The sequence below is a fragment of the Tachypleus tridentatus genome, chromosome 2, assembly GCF_004210375.1.
Source record: "Tachypleus tridentatus isolate NWPU-2018 chromosome 2, ASM421037v1, whole genome shotgun sequence".
Classification (NCBI taxonomy): Eukaryota; Metazoa; Arthropoda; class Merostomata; order Xiphosura; family Limulidae; genus Tachypleus; species Tachypleus tridentatus.
Window position 1 is genome coordinate 114,763,472 of NC_134826.1, and position 16,557 is coordinate 114,780,028.

A 16,557-nucleotide genomic window follows, 5' to 3' on the forward strand; every position below is an offset into this window, starting at 1 on the left:
TTTTAAGGTCGTTTGAAAGGTTAATTTTGGTTTGCTCTTCAACTCGTGTAAAGTGAGTGTTTATTGACATTTGTTCCAATCGATGATATTTTCTGTTCTATTTTAAATGATGAAAAGTTTCTGAAGTTGAAGAATGTGAAATGGAAAAGACAAAATAGGCTTTTGATTTTACTGCCAAACTAAACAAACACATTTCTCTAATTCAATTTCTATACAAAGAACTAACGAAAAGTGGCGGACTATGTTATCTTATTTTAGCAGCTGAGACATTTGGTAGTCTTCAGTTCCATATTCAGAAGGGCAACACAGAATAGTTTGGAATGCTTAATAACACTTCACTGTCACTTATTGTCAGTATTTGAAGGTGAATGCTGGAGGCAATATTCGTAATTGAATAACGTTGCAATAACAGGAAATGTAATAGAAGAAATGTGAATCTAGGAAAATGTGTATGAAAAGGTGGTAAATAGACAAAAATAGGAAACAAGTTTACGGTACAAAGTTTTTATTATGTAATGTTAGTTTCTAACTACAAGAATAATGTTGTAATCTTTTATTTAGATACAAAATTAAATAAAATATTACTGTCTGTTTTGGAATTGTGAATTTTAGATACGACTACTTAATTTTTTAGAGCGCCTACGTTTACAATTTCAAAAAAATATTTTTGAACTAGTAGAACAAGTAAAACAAACAATCACTTAAGTATGGTGGAAAGATAATAATATAAATATTATATTGAAACTAAAATATGAAATCAACATAACCTTAATATATAATTTAGAAACTGATGATTACCATAAAAAACATTGTTAAAAACATATTTATCATGAAGCATCTCAGGAAATACTACAATTTCCTAAAACATGATATTGAATATCCGCTCCTAATTTATTTCATATTACGTGACATAAAAACAGTGATTTCTGGATTGGGAATACACTGAATTCTGTATTTTTTACACAGTAAACATCACTTTTTTTCATTTTACGTTGTCAAATCAACTTGAAATTTGTAGTTCATGATTATAGCACATAATATCACTTGTTCTATAATTTTTCGGTGGATGATGATGTAACAGTTGGTCAATTTTTCACGAATACCCATATTATAACTAATGAAATAGTAAAAAGTATCATGTTAATATTATCAGAATTTCTTTTTGTTCACTTAGCAGCAAATTCATGAACTTACAACACTAAAATCTTGGTTATATTCTCGTAATGTATAGACGCAAATAGCCTATTTTGTAGACTTGAGCAAATAAACAAATATTTATTATATTTTATTTAATTAATACTTATGATATTAATCGCCTCATCTGTGTTATAAAAACTTTCATGGAGAACATTACAGGCTTATTACCTTACATAGTAAGAAATATATTTCTTATGAAATCCAAACATGTTAAAATATATTTTCACGTGTTGGTTTGATTCGATGCATACTAAATTGTTAAAATAATGGTTTATTAGCAATTGCGTTAAATTTCTTTTTTAAAAGCACATCACTTAGCTGAAGTTTAATACCTTAAGGATGTTTGAAATAGAAAATATATTTCATCCAACACAAAAACAACTTCATGTATTATTATTTTTGTTGTTTTTGCTCACATTAACACTACATCAATTTCGTAAAGTATTGAAACACAAAGTGAATATTTACAACAATTGTTACTCTTAATCTCAACAATACTTAATTCATTTTATAATCCCTTATTTCTAATTTAATCAGATCCTCACTTGTTTACAGATTAGTGTTTTATAAAAATGTTATACTAGATATATTTATCCTATGACATTGGTAATCTAAAGGTCACGGGTTTCAATCCCCGTCACACCAAACATGCTCGCCCTTTCAGCCATGGGGGTGTTATAATGTGACGGTCAATCCCATTATTCGTTGATAAAAGAATAGCCCAAGAGTTGGCGGTGAGTCTGATAACTAGCTGCCTTCCCTCTAGTCTTACACTGCTAACTTAGGGACGGCTTGTGCAGATAGCTCTCGAGTAGCTTTGCGCGAAAATCAAATACAAAAACAAAATTAAGCCTGGCATGACCTAGTGACAAGAAAGCTCATCTCGCAGTTTTGTGGTCACAGAATTTTAACCCATCACCAAATACGTTTGCTCTTTCAGACGTGGAGGAATTTGGTGATGGGTAAGATTAGGTTTTCTCGAATAAATACAGAACAAACTTGTCGTATTTAAGGTTTGAGATATACTCGAGATAAACGAATAAAACAGTTACTGTTGTATAAAATTCCAATACGTAAATAAAGAAATAATTAAAAAATACTTACAACCAGACCACAGAAAATACTGATGTTCTACAGAATGTAACAGTTTCTTTCTTAACAAAGGCCTTGGAAGTAGCTAAACAGCCTAAACTGCTTGGAAATACTTTAAGGTTTTGTTACTTAAGCTGATTGTTTAATTGTAATGTATTGACGTTACTAGATACACGTTCTTATAAAAAAAGGAGTTATGACACAATAAAAAATTGATATATAAATTAGTTAACATCTATAACATCTACCAAAATTATAGTTTTTGGTATAAATCCGTACCATCAAATTTAACTTGCCGTATTTTTCGTCAAAAATTAAAATAAAGAAAGTTAGATGTTTTTGTTATACCATAAAGTATGAAAATGAAAGTAATCATCAGTATCGACAAAACATTTTCAATCAATGTTTTAATGAAATGTTTAAAGAGCTATGGCTGTTAAAACCTTATAATTTTATAGCAAAGTGAATTTCCAAATTATTTCATCATACAATTATTTACACAGAATTGCATGTTAATTTTGACGGGCTTACTTGTTCCTGCACTAACCTTTAAATTACATCTATAGAATGTCTACCATAATAACTTTGCAAGTAACTTTTATCTCTTTTTATATTTTCCATTAATGTTTCTCGCTGACTAGTTTTCAGATACAATCGGTATTAACTCCCTTTAAGCATTATCATCACATCTTTAATCGACATTAAATTCTTTTATTGCTCTTCAGTGTAAAAGTGGAAAAGAATCTCGTATGCTTGAATCAGAAATCAGAAAGTGTTCCCTTACACAACTTAGGTACAGACATAAGAAAATAATTTAAACATACTAAAGGTGGCTGGAGTCATTTTTAGTTAGCTGTTTATACCAGGTACTTGAAAAAAGATGAACAAAACTTATTCAAAGTAGGCAGACTATAATCTGTGTAATTCGGAATAATGTTTTCTTCAATCATTTTTAGGTCTGCATTTAACTTGTCTTGCAAGCTTAAAGTTGGGAAGCCCTTTGACATTTCATGACAAAAAAAAAAAGTTGTTTTTGCTGCTAAAATTTTGACATTAGTAAGTCGAAAAATTCTATATGTTACATTTGATTCGAGCTTAGGTATAATAACAGTGGTGAAAAATCTATTATGTTAATTTTTTTTATATTTTATCACGTCGAGGCTAGTTCTATAAGTTACTTAAAACATTTTAACACCAAAGTCTTGTTCGTGACTGGTGACGGTGATTATTTTTTATTTAGCTTTTTTATTGGATCAAAATAAAAGTATCTGAAGCGTTTGCCTGTGTAAGAATTCAGTAGTTATGCTTATTTTATATGATGCATTTTCTCATAAAGCCAGGACTACGTATATTATTAAATTATTTTTAAATACAGATATTTCGATACTCATGTTCAAGACAATACCTATCATCAACGTTATAAAATACCTAAATTACAGCAGATCAAATTTGAACGATAAAGCAGAACTGTATTATGAAAAACAGGCGATCATACGCTTGAAAGCTATAAAATTATACAGCTCTTTGAAAGATATAACTGGTTCGAAATTTATGAAATTTAACACCTTCGTATCACATTCTGTGAAATTGTTTATTTTTAAGTTCACCATTTGGACTGGTGAAAAATATTAATTTACTGAACACAAACTGAAAAAATATCACCTTATACACAGTTGAAACAGCTTTTAGAATATGTATGGGGGAAGTTGTAAATGAATGCGACATTCCCAAGTGTACTGACTAAAATAAAGAAACAATCTGAAACGGCATAGAAAGTTGTTACAATTTTTAAATAAAATAGTACTTGTGCTCATTACTTGCTATGATTTTTGTATTAATAAATAAGCAAGACAAGTTTATTATTTATCTTCTATATGTTTTAGGCAACGTATATGTTTAATATAACGTTATTTTCTTCTTCAGGAACAGTATATAATTATGTGATTTATAATAACGCATAAATGAACTTGTAAATGAAATTAGTTATGACAAATCCTTTTCCAGTATACAAAGTCTAATTAAATATTGAATTATGGAAAGTTAATCGATTAAGTACTTATTGATAATGTACAAAATGAGTGACTTCTTTCAGATAATGTTGTTTCTAGCTATATACAATTTAGCGTTAGCTTTATTACGTAAAATCTCAACTTTTCAGCTATATATTAAATTTCAATGTTAGTTTATTTGTACTGGAATTTACCTTTATTTCTATTTTGTAGTTTAATTTCAACTTACTTGTACTTGTATTTCAATTTTTTTTTCTAATATACAGCTTCATCCTTGTTGTAGCTAAATATCAGCTTGTTTGCACTGGAATTCTTTCTGTCTTTAGCTTTATTTGTTTATTTGTTTGTTTTGAATTTGGGGCAAAGCTACATGAGGGTTATCTGAGCTAGCAATTCCTAGCTTAAAAGTTAGGGGAAGGCAGCTAGTCATCATCCTCATCATCAACCTTTGGGCTACTCTTTTACCGAAGAATAGTGAGATTGACTGTCACATTATAATGCTCCCATGATTAAAAGAGCGACCAAATTTGTTGTAAGGGGAATTCGAATCCTACGACTCCCAGATTACGAGTCGAGTGCCCTAACCATCTGGCGATGCCGGACCCTTTAGCTCTAACTTACTTGTATGTATTTTCATAGCTTAGCTTGTATTTAAGTTCAGTGTTAGCTTTCTCAATGAATATTTTATTTCGCTTCTAATTTACATTTCATTATCAGATCACCTATTTAAGATTTTAAATTTTCACCTCTTGGATTCAATTAAATTTCAAAATATATGTTAATTTTTTAAATCACTTTCGCTAAAGATTATAAGAAAATTCACCTTTCTCTGTAGATAGTAAATGCTGTCACAATCAATAATGTTTTTTTATTAAGTAACTAAACTGATTGGGCAATGAATCTATAATTTGCCCCAAATTGTCACACCTTTCTATTCCTTGGTTTTCTAGTCCGGATGCAGTCACAAATGGTTTAATTTCTCAAACTGAACATCTTGAAGTAGGACAACGTAGCGCTTTCTCTGACAAAATAAAAATGGAAAAGCAACCACAAATAGAAGTTTTTTTAAATATGTATATATGATTAACATTTTCTGATTTGCTTTCCAATTAAATAATAGACAAGGTTCTAATTATTTGTAGATTTTATGTAACAGGAAAGGAAATCCATAATTTTACATGATAAATGAGACGTATCAAAAGTAAGCTGTCGTTATATCAAATGACATAAAACAAAATTCTAGGAAAACTATAGCACGCAACATTGTGAAGTTAACATGACAACTTACAATTAAAGAAAATGAATTAATCAAAGTATCTATTTGTAAAACCTTCATTGCGATACCTGCCTACCTGAGTACGGGTCAAAATATGTTGCACAGTATAAGGCTATTTTCTTTTTGTTATATTGAATGAAAGTATTGAAACTGACAGTAATATTAATTATTTCTTTAAATATTTACAAGGAAATGCAGAAAGGGGCGATCTTTAGAGACATTATTGTGTGACTGGAATACCTGTTGTAAATAAATCAATTTTACTTTAGAACTTGTAAGGAGGAACCACTTGTTACGTTACAGTAACATGAAAGATACTTTTGTGTCTGTTTAATATATTCGGCGTTGCCATTATTTCTACGTTCCAAAGATATTGATGATTACCTCTTATTAATCTTTCAATTCTGACACTAACCTAAAGCCATCCTTTATTCCAAATGTAGATTAGGATTAAGAAAATGAAATTTTGAAATCAATTTATTGTTCATGATGTACACTATTCACCTGAATTCTAGTAGAATATAATTGGTTTAAAGTGACCAGTGTATTCTCAGTTATTTCTTCCTCTAAGACAGTTTTTAAAATATATATATCAAAGTTACAGCGTATTCCCAACTTAAGAAGAAAATTAGGTCGAGTCTATGAAATTATTGTAATTAAAGCATTTTTCTATTTATATATGTATGAAGCACTTTCTCCAATATAATTATGTTTTCAGCTTTAAAGCATAATATTTCATTTCAACGTTTGAGATCCTGTTTTATATCTTAAACGCACCTTCTTGAAATACTAAAACTTGTTACACCATGAAACAAACGTTTTATGAGCAAGACTTAATGACGAAATTATTTCACATACAATATTTATAGAAAGTAATATGAAGTAAAATTGTACAAAATTAAAATAAAAACAGAGATATAATTTTTACTTGAAACTGTAAAGTCTTGTGGTCTAGTTGAGTACATGTTATACTCTTAGGTTTGTAACGGACTTACTAATATCGATGTTTGTTTTAGTTAAATATATATTTAGAAAATCACGTAACTTATAGTGTTAAATTCCGAAATTTCCCTATTCCTTAAATTTGCTCAAAGTTCTCGAGTGTAAAAATTAATAATGTACTATGTGTGTATGCGAACACTAGTGATTGCCAGTAGTGTTGCCAACTGAAATTTCTAGAATCTCACCTAATGATTATAAAAGATAGTCATCGTAACACGCGGAGAGACAGTATATTACTGTTGGTTTGCTACATTTAGTATACTACAAACCTCAGAAGCTATAACTGTGATAACCGATTATTAATGGGGAAACTACAGATATTTGATTAGGAACATTTACAGATTTTGAACATTAGAAACCGTTTATCTTCAGAAAAATAACTTCGGCCGTTAGTATTTCTAGGAGAATATTAGTTAACTTTAAGTGCGAAAAATTTACCTGCAATTATTCAAAGGCTAGCTAGCTTCTTGTTAAAGGAGCTGTGCCATTCTCAACTCCAAATTAATTCACTCATTGTGAACCGTCGATAAAATATTCAGTTTCACACCAGATAGAAGATTCAATGTGTTTGTAGGTTTATACAACTTTTGTATATAAATTATTATTTGCAATACCCTGTTATTATAAATTGTATTATTGTTTGTATATTAAGATACATTTATGTTAATAGAAAAAACTGTGTATCAATTTTGTTGGAAAATATCATAACTTTGATACATCTCAAAAGTAAATTAACTTCTAAATTAAAAGTAAGATTTCAGGCTCGTCTGGGATGCGTTATAATATGTAACAGGTTCTGTAAAATAGTTAAGAGATAGTAACTTTATTTTAAGACAGATGTTTTCTTCTTTAAAATAAAAAAGTCAGTATATATGCAAAAACGGCTCGTTTGGGTTGAGAAAATATTTAAATATTTTACATAGAAGAGCGAACAACGTTTCGACCTTCTTCGGTCATCGTCAGGTTCACAAAAAAAAGGTAATTGACCGGAAGCTGACCACATGTTTGAAAGGGGTTGTGCAACTGAGTGTCGGAACGTAGAGGGCGGTGTTAGATGTTTGAATATATAATTTTATTTATTTTATTATATTAATATAGTATGTAAAATATGTATGTAGTCAGTATGTAAAATACATATATTAAATATAATTTCGAGCTTTTAACTATAGAATTGAAAATTAAAAAATACAGCCAGGTAATTCGAAAAATGGACAGGAGCTTTAGCACATTATTATTTACTACAAATCCTGATATCGAAAGATTGGTTTTATAAATATATCAGCTCACCTGAAATACTGAAAAATAACTTTATTGGGTCATTTTAATTTAACCAGTGATTTCACATCGTGTATAAGTGTGCTCCTTCTTATAGCAAGGCCACATCGGGCTATCTGCTGAGCCCACCGAGGGGAAATCGAACCATTGATTTTAGCTTTGTAAATCCATAGACTTACCGCTGCACTAGCAGGGGGCACACATCGTGTAAAAATCATGTCTCCATCCTTAATTTCTTTGCCGGTTGTTAATGCATGTGTTCACCAGATTTAGGCTATGTATTCCTAACTAATGTTTAAACATTAGGAGTGAAATTATAATTTTGTGGAAAACATAAGTTGTAGAATGTTATTTTTTCTGAAACATTTTGATAAGATTACCTTTCTAGCCTGAATTATTAAAAAGTTGTTGCTTTTTCATCATAAACCTATTGTCCCCCACTGGTACAGCGGTAAGTTTATGGATTTACAACACTAAGGTGCGTGTTTGCAATAAGAAAACACACAAACCCATCAATGGAATTGTAACAGATTTTTAAAATTAAAGTAATACCTTGTGACTAGAATAAAATATTTTACTACAAACCTTTTCCAACTTATTTTTACAGTGCTAAATGTAAAATGTTTACTTATATTTTCCATTACAGAACTCTTTGATTGCTTCAATAAGGCTAAAATTAAAATAAAGCCTACATATTTTTCCGGACCTGTGAATGTAATACGGTATCCTCATTGAATCCATTGAGGCCCATGGGTTAAGGAGTTCGACTCGTAATATGAAGGTCGGAGATTCGAATCCCCATCGCACCAAACATGCTCGCCCTTTCAGCCGTGAGGGCGTTATAATGTGACGGTCAATCCCACTATTCGTTGGTAAAAGAGTGGCCCAAGAGCTGGCGGTGGGTGGTGATGACTAGCTGTGTTCCCTCTAGTCTTGCACTGCTAAATTAGGGACGGCTAGCGCGGATTGCCCTTTAGTACCTTTGCGTAAAATTCAAAACAAACAGGCTCATGGATTCAGTTTGCACTTAGATAATTAACGTGTATGAGAAAATTATTTAAATTAAACAGGTAAAAGTTATTGAATACACGTTACCTTTATTTAAAATGATCGTTTAAAATCATTTATGTATTATTAAGATACGAACAACACACTTCCGTTCTTAAGCTATAATTTATAAGAAACATAACCACATTTCAGCCACGCCCACTGCTAACAGGTGCATAAAATCAAGCATACATCCAAGCGATTTCCATAGACAAACACTGGCGGTAGAATGGGTCGTACTGAAGATCTCAGTGATCTTCATCATGGCACTGTCATAGGATGCCACTTTTCCAACAAGTCAGTTCGTCAAATATCTGCCATCTATAGCTACTCTGGTCAACTGTAAATGCTGTTATTGTGAAGTGGAAACGTCTAGGAGCAACAACAGCTCAGTCATGAAGCGTTAGACCACACAAACTCACAGAACGGGACCGCCAAGTGCTGAAGTGCGTAGCACATAAAAATCGTCTGTCCACAGTTGTAACACTCACTACCGAGTTACAAACTACCTCTGAAAGCAACGTCAGCACAAGAACTGTTCTTTGGGAACTTCATGAAATGAGTTTTTATGGCCGAGCAGCCGCACACATGCCTAGGATCACTATGCGCAGTGCCAAGCATCGGCTGGAGTGGTGTAAAGCACACTGCACAATTATTACAGTGGAAAAATGGCAAATAGGGAATTGGAAGTTTTAAATATGCTTTGAAATAACGTATGAAGTAAGAAAATTACTGAAAAAACCGTTATGGAACTGGATACGTAAAAATGATTTTGAGGCAGTTTGATAATTGATTTCAATACTCGTTAAGACATCGTGAAATAAAAGCATTTATTATGTCATATACGCTATATAAAATGTTTAAATATGTGGTTCATACTTCCTACAAACCTCGAAATAAGCATAAAGCCAACCAGATAACTCTCGAGAAGTGCCCGACATGGCCAGGTGGTTAAGACACTCGACTCGTTATCTGAGGATTCCAAGATTCGAAATCCCATCACACCAAACATGCTGACAAAATAATATCACTGAGATTTTGAAATGATATTCAAAATAATATTATTATTTTACTATCATTTATATCACTAATATAAAGAGTTGTTTTGGTTGAGAATATACCATATATTATTGCAATAAAATTGCACTAATAATATGTTTTTGTGTGTGTTTTTCATAAAAAAATAGGCCTAGCATGGCTACATGGTTAGGGTGCTTGACGCACAATCTGTGGGTCGCGGGTTAAAATTTCCCATCCCACCAAACGTGTTCGTCCTTTTTGGGCGTTTGGACATTATAATGTGACGGTAAATGCCACTATTTGTTAGTAATAAAGAAATCCAAGAGTTGGCAGTGGATGTGATGACTAGTTGCCTTCCATCGTGTCTTGCATTGCAAAATTAGGGACAGCTAGCGCAGATAGCACTCGTGTAGCCTTGTGCGAAATTCAAAACATACAAACACAGGTCATAAAAAATAAATTTTATTCTGTAAGAACATAAAGGAAATTTATTTCAGAAATTTATATTGCACATTTACTGGTTTTTAACTAATTTACCTTATAATCCTCACCTTTATAAACATTACATGATGCTATAAGAAGATTATCACGAACCACCTGATTCAATAAATTTAACTTATATAATTAGTAATAACACTTAGTTATAAATATTTTATAAACATATTTTAGAAGGAAATAATATCTTCGTTAAAGTAAGTTACCTTCATATTTTAAGCATTATACATCAATGTGTGTGTGTTTTCTTATGGCAAAGCCCCCCGCTAGTACACCGGTAAGTCTACGGATTTACAACGCTAAAATCAGGGGTTCGATTCCCCTCGGTGAGCTCAGCAGATAGCCCGATGTGGCTTTGCTATAAGAAAAACACACACACACAAACACACACTTATGGCAGAGTCACATAGGGCTACCTGCTGAGCCCACTGAGTGAATGGATCACCTGATTTTAGCGTTGTAAATCCGTAGACGGGCCCGGTATGGCCAAGCGTGTTAAGGCGTTCGACTCGTAATCTGAGGGTCGCGGGTTCGAACATGCTTACCCTCCCAGCCGTGGGGGCGTTATAATGTTCCAGTCAATCCCACTATTCGTTGGTAAAAGAGTAGCCCAAGAGTTGGCGGTAGGTGGTGATGACTAGCTGTCTTCTCACTAGTCTTACACTGCTAAATTAGAGACGGTTAGCGCAGATAGCCCTCGAATAGCTTTGCGCGAAATTCAAAAACAAACAAACAAACAAAATCCGTAGACTTTATACATCACTATCATTATTTTAGTACTGTTAATATTAAAGCTTATAGTCTTAATTATTAATTTGATTTTGCATATATATGTTTGTAATATAAAAGGCATTAACGTTCAAGTTTAAAATATTTCAAACCCTCAATTTGTCAAGTGATATTCTAATATTATTCATTTACGTAACACATATATAAATAGTTTTCGTTAGCAAATCAACTTTTAGCTAACATTCGCCTGTGAATAATTGGCTTGAAATTCGTTTCTATTTCTTTTAAGTGCACAGAATACTTAGCTAATGCCTGTTACAGTTATGCATTATTATTTGTACATTCAAAGTATTGAGTAAGTGTTTGCAACTATGGTTATTCTTTTAGTTCTCATATTTTATCGAATAATAACGATACTCATAAAACATAAATATAAAATCAAATTTCAATTTTCAAATATTCTACAATGTAAACGTTTAGATAATGATTGTAAAGTTGTAAATCGCAACCTTATTTTCTTTACTGACCGCCATGAACACTCAGAAAACTTTATCATTATGTAGTATCGAAGAGCAAGTACTACCATTTGTTGTAAATCCCAGCATGAATATTAGTGCTCTGTAGTTAAGTTACTTTTCCTTGTCTTATATCACGTTGATGATCATACCAATCAACTCCATCGAAGTAGTCTTATTTTGAGAATCTTTGAGTCACGCACTGTGGGAAAAGAAGAATTGGAGAACATTGTTATTAGTAATGATTCATGAATCTTCCAACGTCTTCTATTCTCTCTTTTTCATATACGAGTTAGATTTTTTGCTATTTTTCCCTTATTTCACTTCTCTATTCATATCTTTCAATCCTTCTCTATGCTCTTCCTCTGGAGCAGAAGAAATGAAATTTTGTTATGCCGTTTGATGATAAATCACCCACCATCTTCTTAATCTACAAACCTAAATGTACATTTGATGAAGTTTCTCATTGCTTATATTCATTCTGTTTTCCCACTGAACCTTCATATTTTAGAGAACCGTAGACACACAGGGTAGAAAGAAATCCTAAAGATGATGAGAGCATATATAAAATAATATCAAATCAAGAATCTAACCATATCCTCCAAATAAAAACATCCCTTGAATATTTCATAAAAGACGTAATCATGGTAAAATATAGAAATGTGTCATATCATAGTATATTTATTTACATCTGTGATCTAAAAATATTTTAAGAGCAACTAACGTACATTCAACTAACCAAAGCTGGTGTTATCATCACGTAAAATTCTTGTCTTAACCAACCACATAATTTCATCACTTATCATATAATATTATAAAAATCAACAAATAATATTTCATATCCTCGATGGATAAATTATAATATGATTCACTATATGCGAGCTTCTAAACCTTCTATAAAGTTTTTTTTTTTGTTAGCATTATCCACTTAATGATATAACTTCCTATTTATTTGCTTCCTACTAAAGTTAAAAAGTTGAATTAGACACTACAACTATAAACGATATTAAGATCACACTCTTTGCATTTAGGACAATCCTCAAAATGTTGAACAAAAACCGTATTTCTGTTTATTCCAATTTTTCTCGCCCTTCCAGCCGTAAGGGCGTTACAAAGTTGTGGTCACTCCCACTATTCGTTGGTAAAAGAGTAGCTCAAGAATTGGCGGTGGTTAGTGATGACTAGCTGCCTTTCCTCTTGTCTTACACTGCTAAATTAGGGGAAGCTAGCGCAGACAGCCCTCGAGTAGCTATGCGCGAAATTAAAAACAAACCAAATCAATTATTTGGACTTTTAAAAGTATATTATCTATAAATCTACAATCTAAAAGGTTTAACATTACTGATAACAGTTAACAATGTACTTTATTTAGAATACATTTTAGTTTGTTGACAAATATAACGCATTTGAATATCCAATATTTTCAATGACGAACAATACTGAACATTTTAAAGAAGTTTTTCTTCTATATATCTTATTTTTTACGTTGTCTTTGATATTCTAGTTCTCTAAAAAATCTAAATTGTTTTGTTGAATAAGGTTCTTAAATATTTTATAAACTTAGTGATTTACTTGACAACTACACATGGTTAATTGATTTTAAAACTCACATTCAGTGAATATTTTTATGCTTACTAGATCCTTGAGAGGTTAATATAAATTAATCTAATTGCATGCCATAAAAACATTGATAGTTTATTACGTTAGGATAAAAGGATTATTTCATAGGGTATTTCTTCATATTAATTCACTATTATTTCATTTTTAACGTAAAGTGGTTTATTTACGAGATTTTTGGTGAGATGGTTTCCGATTATATTCCTCAACGTTGTATTTTAGGTGACACCTCCACAGGATGCAGTTTAAGATAAAGGGGAGCTGCAAACTTTAGTAAAAAAACTGAACGAAGAAGCAAAAGAGTGAGGTACGAAAACCAATGTGAAAAAAGCAAAGATGGTAAGGAGTTCATGAAATTGAAGTAGAACAAAGAACATCTTTGTAGAAAGAGAATAACAGAAAGTGCTGCAACAGATTTTAGTTTAGAAGAACTACAATAACAGACGAAGGCCCCTCGATGTGGATTTCTGTACATGGTGAGGCGATCTTCAAGAGAAGGTTCTGTACTTTCAATTTACTTCCTCTGGGACCTAAACACATTCTGTATTCTCATAAATACAGATAAATCGAGATAAATTCTACTAGTTACTGGAAACTGGGATTCTTTCTACAAATCCATACATGGAAAAAGAAAGATAGAAGTGAAGTTTTTACTTACAGGCTATAGAACTTATTGTGATAGATTTTTGCTAGAAATATTACTCTAATATTTAATAATAAATATCTATCAGGAAATATAGGTTTTAAATTCGTTATGAGATATATAGTGATATCTGTAATGACCAATGACATTAAGATATATGGTTACAGTAATGATTTGAAAGATGGAGATAATTGATTACAATAATTACTCGAGAAAGGGTTTTATGATTATAGCAACGATTTGAGACATGGAGTTTCGTTATTTCGTTTGTAATATGAGATAAGGAGATATGTGTACAGTAATTACTTGAAACAAGCTTTATCCAGCTCTTTAACACACAAATAAGAAAATGATTGGTTCCGCGGTGGTGTGCATTTCAAGATGTGAACGAAAGCTCAAATTATCTAACACTGCACATTAATATATCTGAAACGTATAGTCTTATGAGAAGTCTTACTTACTTTCTCAGCTTTTAGACATAGAAGAGGAACAAAAAGGTTTCAGAATAATAGTTAAAAGTGTAAAATGATCACAAAATTTTGAATTTTATTTTCAACAACCGTAGATACAGAACACCTGCAAGCATTTTATGTTTATACTTTTCTCTTAAACTGTACAACTCTAAAATCATTCTCGATCTGTTGACTAGGAAACATGGCATCCTAACACAAATTAAATTCCACACATTAAAATAGCCTGAAATGCCTTCAATGGATAAATACCATTGCTAAATAAAATTTTAACCTGAAAAATAGCAAACATGAAACAATAAAAGACGAAACACTATACTCGGATGTAATATCCATTACATCAGCAGATTTCTGATGTAATATCTATTGCATCAGCAGATCTCTCTGAACACGCTTTTACTCCAACCATTCATAAAAACACGGAATAGCTCACATACTATTATACATAATGCTTTCGTCAATTAGTTCACGAGGGATACCAAGATATCGTAAAAATTAACAACAGTATGTCCGAAAAACTTTGATTTCTCAAACTGCAGAAACCCTTGAAGGGCTGTGCACATGAATACCTTTCGTCAGATATCTAGCACATCATCACCCCTATTTGAGCCTCTCAAGATATCATCACTTCTCAGAGAACGGTATCAATTTTAATAGACCACTTTCAGCAGGAAAAAGTTGCTTGCTGTCAAGGTTTAATATACACTTTGCCTAAATCACGTGCTAATATTTTTCAGTATACTTCAGGTAGTAAGAAATGATAAAAATAATGGAAACATTACACAATACAGGTTCAGAGTCAGGGTTAGTAAAGTTTCATAACGTACTAAACATCGAAAATTAATGTACAATAGTGGATTGAACATCAAACTGTAGATAACTTTCAATGAAACTATCCAGCTACTTCATAAGTTACAACAGGGAAAAAATCCTTTAATGAAATTTGATTCCAAGGAAAAGTAAGAACTATTATTCCAAATTACAACAAGCCCAGCAAGGCGAATAGTTCTAAATGATAAAGCAAACATACAAAATTCGCTTGAAACGAAAAACATCTCTGTAAACATAAAATGCCCCATTTCTCTTAGAGGCTCAGCGGCAAGTATGAAAGCTTATAATGCTAAAAACCTGTTTTCGATACTCCTGGTGAGCACAAAAAGCCAGCCCATTATGTAGCTTTGTACTTACAAGAAACAAACGAATAAAACACACATCAAACAATAGTGATTATCGATGGCTTTGTATTATTGCTACAGAAGATAAAACTAAAACCTTACACATTTATGCATTTTGAAAAAGAGACCACTTCCTTTTGCAAAAAGACAATATCACATGATTAACAGAATCCGACAGAAAAAAATTGTCAGAGTCACAAATTAACAATATATATATAATCAATAAAATTACGCATCAGTCGTCTCAGACTTAGAAACTAATAAAATTCACTTCAATCACATTTCCTCATCACAAATCCAAATTACACAGACTTAAGAAGAACATTACCATCGGACCAACTGTTACGGAGATTGGATTCAAACCAATCCAGATAATTATTACTAACATATTTTGTGCGGAACAAAATGAAAAGAACAGGTGCAGGTCCTTACAGTGTGGTACTAACAATAACTATCAGTATATATAACAACAATCTCCACTTGTGTCTAATATACAAATTTCGTTCAATAATTTTTCTTTTGGTGTTAGTTATTAGACCATCATAATTTGTCTTCATATTAATTGACGGATGTATTACGTAATTGTACAACTTCATATTGCAACCAAAGCGTTTGTGTATGACTTATTTGAATGCGTGACTGTGTTTATATTGTATTATTCAAAGGTAAAGGCAGATCGTTTATGACAGATAATGTGCAAACAAATGCTCTGAATCTCGTGTTTTTAGTTCACAACATTACTGTAAAACGACTTTACAAAACTTATAAACAAGACTAAGAAACGAATGATACTTTTCCATTCATTTTAAAGTGGATTCACCTGAGAATCTATCCGAATCTACAGATCATGCTAAAATAACCTGTTTTTTATCCAAAGCAATGAAATACTTTATCTTTAGTAACTGCCGTGATATAAATATAAAATAATAAAAAATTATTAAAAAATCCATTTCAAATTATTGAAAAATAAAGGGAACAGTGTTTCGTACATGATA

At 31.5% G+C, this 16,557-nt stretch overlaps 1 long non-coding RNA gene across 1 annotated transcript in view; it reads left to right on the top strand.

Moving 5' to 3' along the window:
- Positions 1-14,334, top strand: part of LOC143236403 (uncharacterized) — an 81,925-nt gene extending 67,591 nt beyond the window's left edge. Inside the window, exon 3 of the long non-coding RNA XR_013019551.1 lies at positions 13,497-14,334. This is a non-coding gene — a long non-coding RNA (uncharacterized LOC143236403). The remainder of the gene's footprint in view (positions 1-13,496) is intronic.
- The last annotated feature ends 2,223 nt before the right edge of the window (positions 14,335-16,557 follow it).